The following is a 15,368-nucleotide window of genomic DNA, read 5'->3' as shown; positions in this document are numbered from 1 at the left end:
GTCCAGTTTTTGATTCCGATGCTTCACTTCAGGTTTACTGTATCCATTGGACCTTCATATTGACGATGAAACACAGAAACGCATACGAATTTAATACAAAATGCACAATGCCGACATAAGTACAAGAGGACTGACTCACTAACTTTCTATGATTTGAACCTCTCCTGTGAGTCCACTTTTAGATTACGATGCTTCACTTCAGGTTTACTGCATCCCTTGGACCTTCTTATTGACGGTGAAACACAGGAATTGCATCCAAATGTAATACAAAAGGCACAATGCCGACTTAAGTACAAGAGAACTGACACTGTAACACTCTATGATTTGAACCACTCCTGTAAATCATGTTTTAGGTTTCGATTCTTCACTTCAGGTTTACTGTATCCCTTGGACTTTCTTATTAATGATGAAACACACAAATTGCACCCGAATTTAATACGAAAGGCACAATGCCGAATTAAGTACAAGAGGACTGACACACTAACTGTCTATGATATGAACCTCTCTTGGGAGTCCAGTTTTAGATTCCGATGCTTCACTTCAGGTTTACTGTATCCCTTGGGCCTTCTTATTGACGATGAAACTCAGAAATTGCATCCGAATTTATTACAAAAGGCACAACGCCGACATAAGTACAAAAGGACTGGCACTCTAACTTTCAATGATTTCAAGGTCTATTGGGAGTCCAGTTTTAGATTCCGATGCTTCATTTCAAATTTACTGTATCCCTTGGACCTTCTTATTGACGATGAAGCACAGAAATTACATCCGAGTTTAATACGAGAGGCACAATGCCGACTTCAGTACAAGTAGACTGACACTGTAACTTTCTATGATATGAACCCCTCCTGTGAGTCCAGTTTTTGATTCCGATGCTTCACTTCAGGTTTACTGTATGCCTTGGACCTTCTTATTGACGATGAAACACAGAAATTGAATCCGATTTTAATACAAAAGGCACAATGCCGACTTAAGTACAAGAGGACTGACACTCTAACTTTCTATGATTTGAACGTCTCCTGTGAGTCCAATTTTAGATTCCGATGCTTCACTTCAGGTTTACTGTATCACTTGGACCTTCTTATTGACGATGAAACACAGAAATTGCATGCGAATTTAATACAAAAGGCACAATGCCGACTTAAGTACTAGAGGACTGACACTCTAACTTTCTGTGAATTGAACCTCTTATGTGAGTCCAGTTTTTGATTCCGATGCTTCACTTCAGGTTTACTGTATCCATTGGACCTTCATATTAACGATGAAACACAGAAATGCATCCGAATTTAATACAAAATGCACAATGCCGACATAAGTACAAGAGGACTGCCTCACTAACTTTCTATGATTTGAACCTCTCCTGTGAGTCCACTTTTAGATTACGATGCTTCACTTCAGGTTTACTGCATCCCTTGGACCTTCTTATTGACGATGAAACACAGAAATTGCATCCGAATTTAATACAAAAGGCACAATGCCGACTTAAGTACAAGAGGACTGACACTCTAACTTTCTATGAGTTGAACCTCTCCTGTGAATCCAGTTTTAGATTCCGATGCTTCACTTCAGGTTTAATGTATCCCTTGGACCTTCTTATTGACGATGAAACGCAGAAATAGCATCCGAATATAATACAAAATGCACAATGCCAATTTAAGTACAAGAAGACTGACACTCTAACTTTCTATGATTTGAACCTCTCCTGTGAGTCCAGTTTTAGATTCCGATGCTTCACTTCAGGTTTACTGTATCCCTTGGACCTTCTAATTGACGATGAAACACAGAAATTGCATCCGAATTTAATACTGAAAGCACAATGTCGACTTAAGTACAAGAGGACTGACACTCTAACTTTGTATGATTTGAACCTCTCCTGTGAGTCCAGTTTTAGATTCCGATGCTTCACTTCAGGTTTACTGTATCCCTTGGACCTTCTTATTGACGATGAAACACAGAAATTACATCCGAATTTAATACGAAAGGCACAATGCCGACTTAAGTACAAGTGGACTGACACTTTAACTTTCTATGATATGAACCTCTCCTGTGAGTCCAGTTTTAGATTCCGATGCTTCACTTCAGGTTTACTGTATGCCTTGGACCTTCTTATTGACGATGAAACACAGAAATTAAATCCGATTTTAATACAAAAGGCACAATGCCGACTTAAGTACAAGAGGACTGACACTCTAACTTTCTATGATTTGAACGTCTCCTGTGAGTCCAATTTTAGATTCCGATGCTCCACTTCAGGTTAACTGTATCACTTGGACCTTCTTATTGACGATGAAACACAGAAATTGCATGCGAATTTAATACAAAAGGCACAATGCCGACTTAAGTACTAGAGGACTGACACTCTAACTTTCTATGATTTGAACCTCTCCTGTGAGTCCAAGTTTAGATTCCGATGCTTCACTTCAGGTTTACTGTATCACTTGGACCTTCTTATTGACGATGAAACACAGAAATTGCATGCGAATTTAATACAAAAGGCACAATGCCGACTTAAGTACTACAGGACTGACACTCTAACTTTCTGTGAATTGAACCTCTTATGTGAGTCCAGTTTTTGATACCGATGCTTCACTTCAGGTTTACTGTATCCGTTGGACCTTCATATTGACGATGAAACACAGAAACGCATCCGAATTTAATACAAAATGCACAATGCCGACATAAGTACAAGAGGACTGACTCACTAACTTTCTATGATTTGAACCTCTCCTGTGAGTCCACTTTTAGATTACGATGCTTCACTTCAGGTTTACTGCATCCCTTGGACCTTCTTATTGACGGTGAAACACAGAAATTGCATCCGAATGTAATACAAAAGGCACAATGCCGACTTAAGTACAAGAGGACTGACACTCTAACTTTCTATGATTTGAACCTCTCCAGTGAGTCCAGTTTTAGATTCCGATGCTTCACTTCAGGTTTACTGTATCCCTTGGACCTTCTTATTGACGATGAATAGCAGTAATAGCATCTGAATATAATACAAAATGCACAATGCCAATTTAAGTACAAGAAGACTGACACTCTAACTTTCTATGAATTGAACCTCTCCTGTGAGTCCAGTTTTAGATTCCGATGCTTCACTCCAGGTTTACTGTATCCCTTGGACCCTCTTATTGACGATGAAACACAGAAATTGCATCCGAATTTAATACAAAAGGCACAATGCCGACTTAAGTACAAGAGGACTGACACTCTACCTTTCTATGATTTGATCCTCTCCTGTGAGTCCAGTTTTAAATTCCGATGCTTGACTTCAGGTTGACTGTATCCCTTGGACCTCCTTATTGACGATGAAACACAGAAATTGCATCCAAATTTAATACAGAAAGCACAATGTCGACTTAAGTACAAGAGGACTGACACTCTAACTTTCTATGATTTGAACCTCTCCTGTGAGTCCAGTTTTAAATTCCGATGCTTCACTTCAGGTTTACTGTATCCCTTGGCCCTTCTTATTGACGATGAAACACAGAAATTACATCCGAATTTAATACGAAAGGCACAATGCCGACTTAAGTACAAGTGGATTGACACTGTAACTTTCTATGTTATGAACCTCTCCTGTGAGTCAAGTTTTAGATTTCGATGCTTCACTTCAGGTTTACTGTATGCCTTGGACCTTCTTATTGGCGATGAAACACAGAAATTAAATCCGATTTTATTACAAAAGGCACAATGCCGACTTAAGTACAAGAGGACTGATACTCTAACTTTCTATGATTTGAACGTCTCCTGTGAGTCCAATTTTAGATTCCGATGCTTCACTTCAGGTTTACTGTATCACTTGGACCTTCTTATTGACGATGAAACACAGAAATTGCATGCGAATTTAATACAAAAGGCACAATGCCGACTTAAGTACTGGAGGACTGACACTCTAACTTTCCATGATTTGAACCTCTTATGTGAGTCCAGTTTTTTATTCCGATGCTTCACTTCAGGTTTACTGTATCCATTGGACCTTCATATTGACGATGAAACACAGAAATGCATCCGAATTTAATACAAAATGCACAATGCCGACATAAGTACAAGAGGACTGACTCACTAACTTTCTATGATTTGAACCTCTCCTGTGAGTCCACTTTTAGATTACGATGCTTCACTTCAGGTTTACTGCATCCCTTGGACCTTCTTATTGACGGTGAAACACAGAAATTGCATCCGAATGTAATAAAAAATTCACAATGCCGACTTAAGTACAAGAGGACTGACACTTTAACTTTCTATGATTTGAACCTCTCCTGTGAGTCCAGTTTTAGATTCCGATGCTTCACTTCAGGTTTACTGTATCCCTTGGACCTTCTTATTGACGATGAAACGCAGAAATAGCATCCGAATATAATACAAAATGCACAATGCCAATTTAAGTACAAGAAGACTGACACTCTAACTTTCTATGATTTGAACCTCTCCTGTGAGTCCAGTTTTAGATTCCGATGCTTCACTCCAGGTTTACTGTATCCCTTGGACCCTCTTATTGACGATGAAACACAGAAATTGCATCCGAATTTAATACAAAAGGCACAATGCCGACTAAAGTACAAGAGGACTGACACTCAACCTTTCTATGGTTTGATCCTCTCCTGTGAGTCCAGTTTTAGATTCCGATGCTTGACTTCAGGTTTACTGTTTCCCTTGGACCTTTGTATTGACGATGAAACACAGAAATTGCATCCGAATTGAATACAAAAGGCACAATGCCGACTTAAGTAAAAGAGGACTGACACTCTAACTTTATATGATTTGAACCTCTCCTGTGAGTCCTGTTTTAGATTCCGATGCTTCACTTCAGGTTGACTGTATCCCTTGGACCTTCTAATTGACGATGAAACACAGAAATTGCATCCAAATTTAATACAGGAAGCACAATGTCGACTTTACTACAAGAGGACTGACACTCTAACTTTCTATGATTTGAACCTCTCCTGTGAGTCCAGTTTTAAATTCCGATGCTTCACTTCAGGTTTACTGTATCCCTTGGCCCTTCTTATTGACGATGAAACACAGAAATTACATCCGAATTTAATACGAAAGGCACAATGCCGACTTAAGTACAAGTGGACTGACACTGTAACTTTCTATGTTATGAACCTCTCCTGTGAGTCCAGTTTTAGATTCCGATCCTTCACTTCAGGTTTACTGTATCCCTTGGGCCTTCTTATTGACGATGAAACACATAAATTTAATCCGATTTTAATACAAAAGGCACAATGCCGACTTAAGTACAAGAGGACTGACACACTAACTTTCTGTGATTTCAACCTCTCCTGGGAGTCCGGTATTAGATTCCGATGCTTCACTTCAGGTTTACTGCATCCCTTGGACCTTCTTATTGACGGTGAATCACAGAAATTGCATCCGAATTTAATACCAAAGGCACAATGCCGACTTAAGTACAAGAGGACTGAAACTCTATCTTTCTATGATTTGAACGTCTCCTGTGAGACCAATTTTAGATTCCGATGCTTCACTTCAGGTTTACTGTATCACTTGGACCTTCTTATTGACGATGAAACACAGATATTGCTTGCGAATTTAATACAAAAGGCACAATGCCGACTTAAGTACTAGAGGACTGACACTCTAACTTTCTATGATTTGAACCTCTTATGTGAGTCCAGTTTTTGATTCCGATGCTTCACTTCAGGTTTACTGTATCCATTGGACCTTCATATTGACGATGAAACACAGAAACGCATCCGAATTTAATACAAAATGCACAATGCCGACATAACTACAAGAGGACTGACTCTCTAACTTCCTATGATTTGAACCCCTCCTGTGAGTCCAGTTTTAAATTCCGATGCTTCACTTCAGGTTTACTGCATCCCTTGGACCTTCTTATTGACGATGAAACACAGAAATTGCATCCGAATTTAATACAAAAGGCACAATGCCGGTTAAGTACAAGAGGACTGACACTCTACATTTCTATGATTTGAACCTCCCCTGTGAGTCCAGTTTCTGATTCCGATGCTTGACTTCATGTTTACTGTTTCCCTTGGACTTTCGTATTTACGATGAAACACAGAAATTGCATCCGAATTGAATACAAAAGGCACAATGCCGACTTAAGTAAAACAGGACTGACACTCTAACTTTCTATGATTTGACCCTCTCCTGTGAGTCCTATTTTAGATTCCGATGCTTCACTTCAGGTTGACTGTATCCCTTGGACCTTCTTATTGACGATGAAACACAGAAAATGCATCCGAATTTAATACAGAAGGCACAATGTCGACTTAAGTACAAGAGGACTGACACTCTAACTTTCTATGATTTGAACCTCTCCTGTGAGTCCATTTTTAGATTCCGATGCTTCACTTTGGGTTTACTGTATCCCTTGGACCTTTTTATTGACAATGAAACACAGAAATTGCATCCGAATTTAATACAAATGGCACAATGCCGACATAAGTACAAGAGGACTGACACTGTAACATTCTATGATTTGAACCACTCCTGTGAGTCATGTTTTAGATTTTGATGCTTCACTTCGGGTTGACTGTATCCCATGGACCATCTTATTGACGATGAAACACAGAAATTGCATCCGAATTTGATACAAAAGGCACAATGCCGACTTAAGTACAAGAGGACTGACACTCTAACTTTCAATGTTTTGAACCTCCCCTGTTAGTCCAGTTTTAGATTCCGATGCTTCACTTTGGATTTACTGTATCCCTTGGACCTTGCTATTGACGATGAAACACAGAAATTGCGTCCGAATGTAATACAAAAGGCACAATGCCGACTTAAGTACAAGAGGACTGACTCTCTAACTTTCTATGATATGAACCTCTCCTGTGAGTCCAGTTTTAGATTCCGATGCTTCACTTCAGGTTTACTGCATCCCTTGGCCCTTCTTATTGACGATGAAACACAGAAATTACATCCGAATTTAATACGAAAGGCACAATGCCGACTTAAGTACAAGTGGATTGACACTCTAACTTTCTATGTTATGAACCTCTCCTGTGAGTCAAGTTTTAGATTTCGATGCTTCACTTCAGGTTTACTGTATGCCTTGGACCTTCTTATTGACGATGAAACACAGAAATTAAATCCGATTTTAATACAAAAGGCACAATGCCGACTTAAGTACAAGAGGACTGACACTCTAACTTTCTATGATTTGAACCTCTCCAGTGAGTCCTGTTTTAGATTCCGATGCTTCACTTCAGGTTGACTGTATCCCTTGGACCTTCTTATTGACGATGAAACACAGAAATTGCATCCAAATTTAATACAGAAAGCACAATGTCGACTTAAGTACAAGAGGACTGACACTCTAACTTTCTATGATTTGAACCTCTCCTGTGAGTCCAGTTTTAAATTCCGATGCTTCACTTCAGGTTTACTGTATCCCTTGGACCTTCTTATTGACGATGAAACACAGAAATTACATCCGAATTTAATACGAAAGGCACAATGCCGACTTAAGTACAAGTGGATTGACACTGTAACTTTCTATGTTATGAACCTCTCCTGTGAGTCAAGTTTTAGATTTCGATGCTTCACTTCAGGTTTACTGTATGCCTTGGACCTTCTTATTGACGATGAAACACAGAAATTAAATCCGATTTTAATACAAAAGGCACACTGCCGACTAAAGTACGAGAGGACTGATACTCTAACTTTCTATGATTTGAACGTCTCCTGTGAGTCCGATTTTAGATTCCGATGCTGCACTTCAGGTTTACTGTATCCCTTGGACCTTCTTATTGACGATGAAACACAGAAATTGCATGCGAATTTAATACTAAAGGGACAATGCCGACTTAAGTACTGGAGGACTGACACTCTAACTTTCCATGATTTGAACCTCTTATGTGAGTCCAGTTTTTTATTCCGATGCTTCACTTCAGGTTTACTGTATCCATTGGACCTTCATATTGACGATGAAACACAGAAATGCATCCGAATTTAATACAAAATGCACAATGCCGACATAAGTACAAGAGGACTGACTCACTAACTTTCTATGATTTGAACCTCTCCTGTGAGTCCACTTTTAGATTACGATGCTTCACTTCAGGTTTACTGCATCCCTTGGACCTTCTTATTGACGGTGAAACACAGAAATTGCATCCGAATGTAATACAAAAGGCACAATGCCGACTTAAGTACAAGAGGACTGACACTCTAACTTTCTATGATTTGAACCTCTCCTGTGAGTCCAGTTTTAGATTCCGATGCTTCACTTCAGGTTTACTGTATCCCTTGGACCTTCTTATTGACGATGAAACGCAGAAATAGCATCCGAATATAATACAAAATGCACAATGCCAATTTAAGTACAAGAAGACTGACACTCTAACTTTCTATGATTTGAACCTCTCCTGTGAGTCCAGTTTTAGATTCCGATGCTTCACTCCAGGTTTACTGTATCCCTTGGACCCTCTTATTGACGATGAAACACAGAAATTGCATCCGAATTTAATACAAAAGGCACAATGCCGACTTAAGTACAAGAGGACTGACACTCAACCTTTCTATGGTTTGATCCCCTCCTGTGAGTCCAGTTTTAGATTCCGATGCTTAACTTCAGGTTTACTGTTTCCCTTGGACCTTCGTATTGACGATGAAACACAGAAATTGCATCCGAATTGAATACAAAAGGCACAATGCCGACTTAAGTAAGAGAGGACTGACACTCTAACTTTATATGATTTGAACCTCTCCTGTGAGTCCTGTTTTAGATTCCGATGCTTCACTTCAGGTTGACTGTATCCCTTGGACCTTCTAATTGACGATGAAACACAGAAATTGCATCCAAATTTAATACAGAAAGCACAATGTCGACTTAAGTACAAGAGGACTGACACTCTAACTTTATATGATTTGAACCTCTCCTGTGAGTCCAGTTTTAAATTCCGATGCTTCACTTCAGGTTTACTGTATCCCTTGGCCCTTCTTATTGACGATGAAACACAGAAATTACATCCGAATTTAATACGAAAGGCACAATGCCGACTTAAGTACAAGTGGACTGACACTGTAACTTTCTATGTTATGAACCTCTCCTGTGAGTCCAGTTTTAGATTCCGATGCTTCACTTCAGGTTTACTGTATCCCTTGGACCTTCTTATTGACGATGAAACACAGAAATTTAATCCGATTTTAATACAAAAGGCACAATGCCGACTTAAGTACAAGAGGACTGACACACTAACATTCTGTGATTTCAACCTCTCCTGGGAGTCCGGTATTAGATTCCGATGCTTCACTACAGGTTGACTGTATCCCTTGGACCTTCTTATTGACGGTGAATCACAGAAATTGCATCCGAATTTAATACCAAAGGCACAATGCCGACTTAAGTAGAAGAGGACTGAAACTCTAACTTTCTATGATTTGAACCTCTCCTGTGAGTCCTATTTTAGATTCCGATGCTTCACTTCAGGTTGACTGTATCCCTTGGACCTTCTTATTGACGATGAAACACAGAAAATGCGTCCGAATTTAATACAGAAGGCACAATGTCGACTTAAGTACAAGAGGACTGACACTCTAACTTTCTATGATTTGAACCTCTCCTGTGAGTCCAGTTTTAGATTCCGATGCTTCACTTTGGGTTTACTGTATCCCTTGGACCTTTTTATTGACAATGAAACACAGAAATTGCATCCGAATTTAATACAAATGGCACAATGCCGACATAAGTACAAGAGGACTGACTCACTAACTTTCTATGATTAGAACCTCTCCTGTGAGTCCAGTTTTAGATTCTGATGCTTCACTTCAGGTTTAGTGTATCCCTTGGTCCTTCTTATTGACGATGAAACACAGAAGTTGCATCCGAATTTAATTCAAAAGGCACAATGGCGACTTAAGTAAAAGAGGACTGACACTCTTACTTTCTATTATTTGAACCTCTCCTGTGAGTCCAGTTTTAGATTCCGATGCATCATTTCAGGTTTACTGTATCCCTTGGACCTTCTTATTGACGATGAAACGCAGAAATAGCATCCGAATATAATACAAAATGCACAATGCCAATTTAAGTACAAGAAGACTGACACTCTAACTTTCTATGATTTGAACCTCTCCTGTGAGTCTAGTATTAGATTCCGATGCTTCACTTCAGGTTTACTGTATACCTTGGACCTTCTTTTTGACGATGAAGCACAGAGATTGCATCCGAATTTAATACAAAAGGCACAATGCCGACTTAAGTACAAGAGGACTGACACTCTAACTTCCTATCATTTGAACCTCTTCTGTGAGTTTGGATTTAGATTCCGATGCTCCACTTCAGGTTTACAGTATCCCTTGGACCTTCTTATTGACGATGAAATACAGAAATTGCATCCGAATTTAATAGAAGAAGTACAATGCCGTCTTAAGTACAATAGGACTGACACTCTAACTATCTATGATTTAAACCTCTCCTGTGAGTCCAGTTTTGGATTCCAATGCTTCACTCCATGTTAACTGTATCCCTTGGACCTTCTTATTGACGATGAGACACAGAAACTGCATCCGAATTGAATACAAAAGGCACAATGCCGACTTAAGTACAAGAGAACTGACACTGTAACATTCTATGATTTGAACCACTCCTGTGAGTCATGTTTTAGATTTTGATGCTTCACTTCGGGTTGACTGTATCCCATGGACCATCTTATTGACGATGAAACACAGAAATTGCATCCGAATTTGATACAAAAGGCACAATGCCGACTTAAGTACAAGAGGACTGACACTCTAACTTTCTATGTTTTGAACCTCCCCTGTTAGTCCAGTTTTAGATTCCGATGCTTCACTTTGGATTTACTGTATCCCTTGGACCTTGCTATTGACGATGAAACACAGAAATTGCGTCCGAATGTAATACAAAAGGCACAATGCCGACTTAAGTACAAGAGGACTGACACTCTAACTTTCTATGATTTGAACCTCTCCTGTGAGTCCAGTTTTAGATTCCGATGCTTCACTTCAGGTTTACTGTATCCCTTGGACCTTCTTATTGACGATGAAACGCAGAAATAGCATCCGAATATAATACAAAATGCACAATGCCAATTTAAGTACAAGAAGACTGACACTCTAACTTTCTATGATTTGAACCTCTCCTGTGAGTCCAGTTTTAGATTCCGATGCTTCACTCCAGGTTTACTGTATCCCTTGGACCCTCTTATTGACGATGAAACACAGAAATTGCATCCGAATTTAATACCAAAGGCACAATGCCGACTTAAGTACAAGAGGACTGAAACTCTATCTTTCTATGATTTGAACGTCTCCTGTGAGTCCAATTTTAGATTCCGATGCTTCACTTCAGGTTTACTGTATCACTTGGACCTTCTTATTGACGATGAAACACAGAAATTGCTTGCGAATTTAATACAAAAGGCACAATGCCGACTTAAGTACTAGAGGACTGACACTCTAATTTTCTATGATATGAACCTCTTATGTGAGTCCAGTTTTTGATTCCGATGCTTCACTTTAGGTTTACTGTATCCATTGGACCTTCATATTGACGATGAAACACAGAAACGCATCCGAATTTAATACGAAATGCACAATGCCGACATAACTACAAGAGGACTGACTCTCTAACTTCCTATGATTTGAACCTCTCCTGTGAGTCCAGTTTTAAATTCCGATGCTTCACTTCAAGTTTACTGCATCCCTTGGACCTTCTTATTGACGATGAAACACAGAAATTGCATCCGATTTTAATACAAAAGGCACAATGCCGGTTAAGTACAAGAGGACTGACACTCTACATTTCTATGATTTGAACCTCTCCTGTGAGTCCAGTTTTAGATTCCGATGCTTCACTCCAGGTTTACTGTATCTCTTGGACCTTCTTATTGATGATGAAATACAGAAATTGCATCCGAATTTAATAGAAGAAGTACAATGCCGTCTTAAGTACAATAGGACTGACACTCTAACTATCTATGATTTAAACCTCTCCTGTGAGTCCAGTTTTGGATTCCAATGCTTCACTCCAGGTTTACTGTATCCCTTGGACCTTCTTATTGACGATGAGACACAGAAATTGCATCCGAATTGAATACAAAAGGCACAATGCCGACTTAAGTTCAAGAGAACTGACACTGTAACATTCTATGATTTGAACCACTCCTGTGAGTCATGTTTTAGATTTTGATGCTTCACTTCGGGTTGACTGTATCCCATGGACCATCTTATTGACGATGAAACACAGAAATTGCATCCGAATTTGATACAAAAGGCACAATGCCGACTTAAGTACAAGAGGACTGACACTCTAACTCTCTATGTTTTGAACCTCCCCTGTTAGTCCAGTTTTAGATTCCGATGCTTCACTTTGGATTTACTGTATCCCTTGGACCTTGCTATTGACGATGAAACACAGAAATTGCGTCCGAATGTAATACAAAAGGCACAATGCCGACTTAAGTACAAGAGGACTGACTCTCTAACTTTCTATGATTTGAACTTCTCCTGTGAGTCCAGTTTTAGATTCCGATGCTTCACTTCAGGTTTACTGCATCCCTTGGCCCTTCTTATTGACGATGAAACACAGAAATTACATCCGAATTTAATACGAAACGCACAATGCCGACTTAAGTACAAGTGGATTGACACTGTAACTTTCTATGTTATGAACCTCTCCAGTGAGTCAAGTTTTAGATTTCGATGCTTCACTTCAGGTTTACTGTATGCCTTGGACCTTCTTATTGACGATGAAACACAGAAATTAAATCCGATTTTAATACAAAAGGCACAATGCCGACTTAAGTACAAGAGGACTGATACTCTTACTTTCTATGTTTTGAACGTCTCCTGTGAGTCCAATTTTAGATTCCGATGCTTCACTTCAGGTTTACTGTATCACTTGGACCTTCTTATTGACGATGAAACACAGAAATTGCATGCGAATTTAATACAAAAGGCACAATGCCGACTTAAGTACTGGAGGACTGACACTCTAACTTTCCATGATTTGAACCTCTTATGTGAGTCCAGTATTTTATTCCGATGCTTCACTTCAGGTTTACTGTATCCATTGGACCTTCATATTGACGATGAAACACAGAAATGCATCCGAATTTAATACAAAATGCACAATGCCGACATAAGAACAAGAGGACTGACTCACTAACTTTCTATGATTTGAACCTCTCCTGTGAGTCCACTTTTAGATTACGATGCTTCACTTCAGGTTTACTGCATCCCTTGGACCTTCTTATTGACGGTGAAACACAGAAATTGCATCCGAATGTAATACAAAAGGCACAATGCCGACTTAAGTACAAGAGGACTGACACTCTAACTTTCTATGATTTGAACCTCTCCTGTGAGTCCAGTTTTAGATTCCGATGCTTCACTTCAGGTTTACTGTATCCCTTGGACCTTCTTATTGACGATGAAACGCAGAAATAGCATCCGAATATAATACAAAATGCACAATGCCAATTTAAGTACAAGAAGACTGACACTCTAACTTTCTATGATTTGAACCTCTCCTGTGAGTCCAGTTTTAGATTCCGATGCTTCACTCCAGGTTTACTGTATCCCTTGGACCCTCTTATTGACGATGAAACACAGAAATTGCATCCGAATTTAATACAAAAGGCACAATGCCGACTTAAGTACAAGAGGACTGACACTCAACCTTTGTATGGTGTGATCCTCTCCTGTGAGTCCAGTTTTAGATTCCGATGCTTGACTTCAGGTTTACTGTTTCTCTTGGACCTTCGTATTGACGATGAAACATAGAAAGTGCATCCGAATTGAATACAAAAGGCACAATGCCGACTTAAGTAAAAGAGGACTGATACTCTAACTTTATATGATTTGAACCTCTCCTGTGAGTCCTGTTATAGATTCCGATGCTTCTCTTCAGGTTGACTGTATCCCTTGGACCTTCTAATTGACGATGAAACACAGAAATTGCATCCAAATTTAATACAGAAAGCACAATGTCGAATTAAGTACAAGAGGACTGACACTCTAACTTTCTATGATTTGAACCTCTCCTGTGAGTCCAGTTTTAAATTCCGATGCTTCACTTCAGGTTTACTGTATCCCTTGGCCCTTCTTATTGACGATGAAACACAGAAATTACATCCGAATTTAATACGAAAGGCACAATGCCGACTTAAGTACAAGTGGACTGACACTGTAACTTTCTATGTGTTGAACCTCTCCTGTGAGTCCAGTTTTAGATTCCGATGCTTCACTTCAGGTTTACTGTATCCCTTGGACCTTCTTATTGACGATGAAACACAGAAATTTAATCCGATTTTAATACAAAAGGCACAATGCCGATTTAAGTACAAGAGGACTGACACACTAACTTTCTGTGATTTCAACCTCTCCTGGGAGTCCGGTATTAGATTCCGATGCTTCACTTCAGGTTTACTGCATCCCTTGGACCTTCTTAATGACGGTGAATCACAGAAATTGCATCCGAATTTAATACCAAAGGCACAATGCCGACTTAAGTACAAGAGGACTGAAACTCTATCTTTCTATGATTTGAACGTCTCCTGTGAGTCCAATTTTAGATTCCGATGCTTCACTTCAGGTTTACTGCATCCCTTGGACCTTCTTATTGACGATGAAACACAGAAATTGCATCCGAATTTAATACAAAAGGCACAATGCCGGTTAAGTACAAGAGGACTGACACTCTACATTTCTATGATTTGAACCTCTTATGTGAGTCCAGTTTTTGATTCCGCTGCTTCACTTCAGGTTTACTGTATCCATTGGACCTTCATATTGACGATGAAACACAGAAACGCATCCGAATTTAATACAAAATGCACAATGCCGACATAACTACAAGAGGACTGACTCTCTAACTTCCTATGATTTGAACCTCTCCTGTGAGTCCAGTTTTAAATTCCGATGCTTCACTTCAGGTTTACTGCATCCCTTGGACCTTCTTATTGACGATGAAACACAGAAATTGCATCCGAATTTAATACAAAAGGCACAATGCCGGTTAAGTACAAGAGGACTGACACTCTACATTTCTATGATTTGAACCTCTCCTGTGAGTCCAGTTTCTGATTCCGATGCTTGACTTCATGTTTACTGTTTCCCTTGGACTTTCGTATTTACGATGAAACACAGAAATTGCATCCGAATTGAATACAAAAGGCACAATGCCGACTTAAGTAAAACAGGACTGACACTCTAACTTTCTATGATTTCAACCTCTCCTGTGAGTCCAGTTTTAGATTCCGATGCTTCACTTTGGGTTTACTGTATCCCTTGGACCTTTTTATTGACAATGCAACACAGAAATTGCATCCGAATTTAATACAAATGGAACAATGCCGACATAAGTACAAGAGGACTGACTCACTAACTTTCTATGATTAGAACCT

Source organism: Schistocerca americana, chromosome 4 (genome assembly GCF_021461395.2).
Source record: "Schistocerca americana isolate TAMUIC-IGC-003095 chromosome 4, iqSchAmer2.1, whole genome shotgun sequence".
NCBI classification, from domain to species: domain Eukaryota; kingdom Metazoa; phylum Arthropoda; class Insecta; order Orthoptera; family Acrididae; genus Schistocerca; species Schistocerca americana.
The sequence above is the reverse complement of the archived record's forward strand: the minus strand, read 5'-3'. Positions refer to the sequence as shown.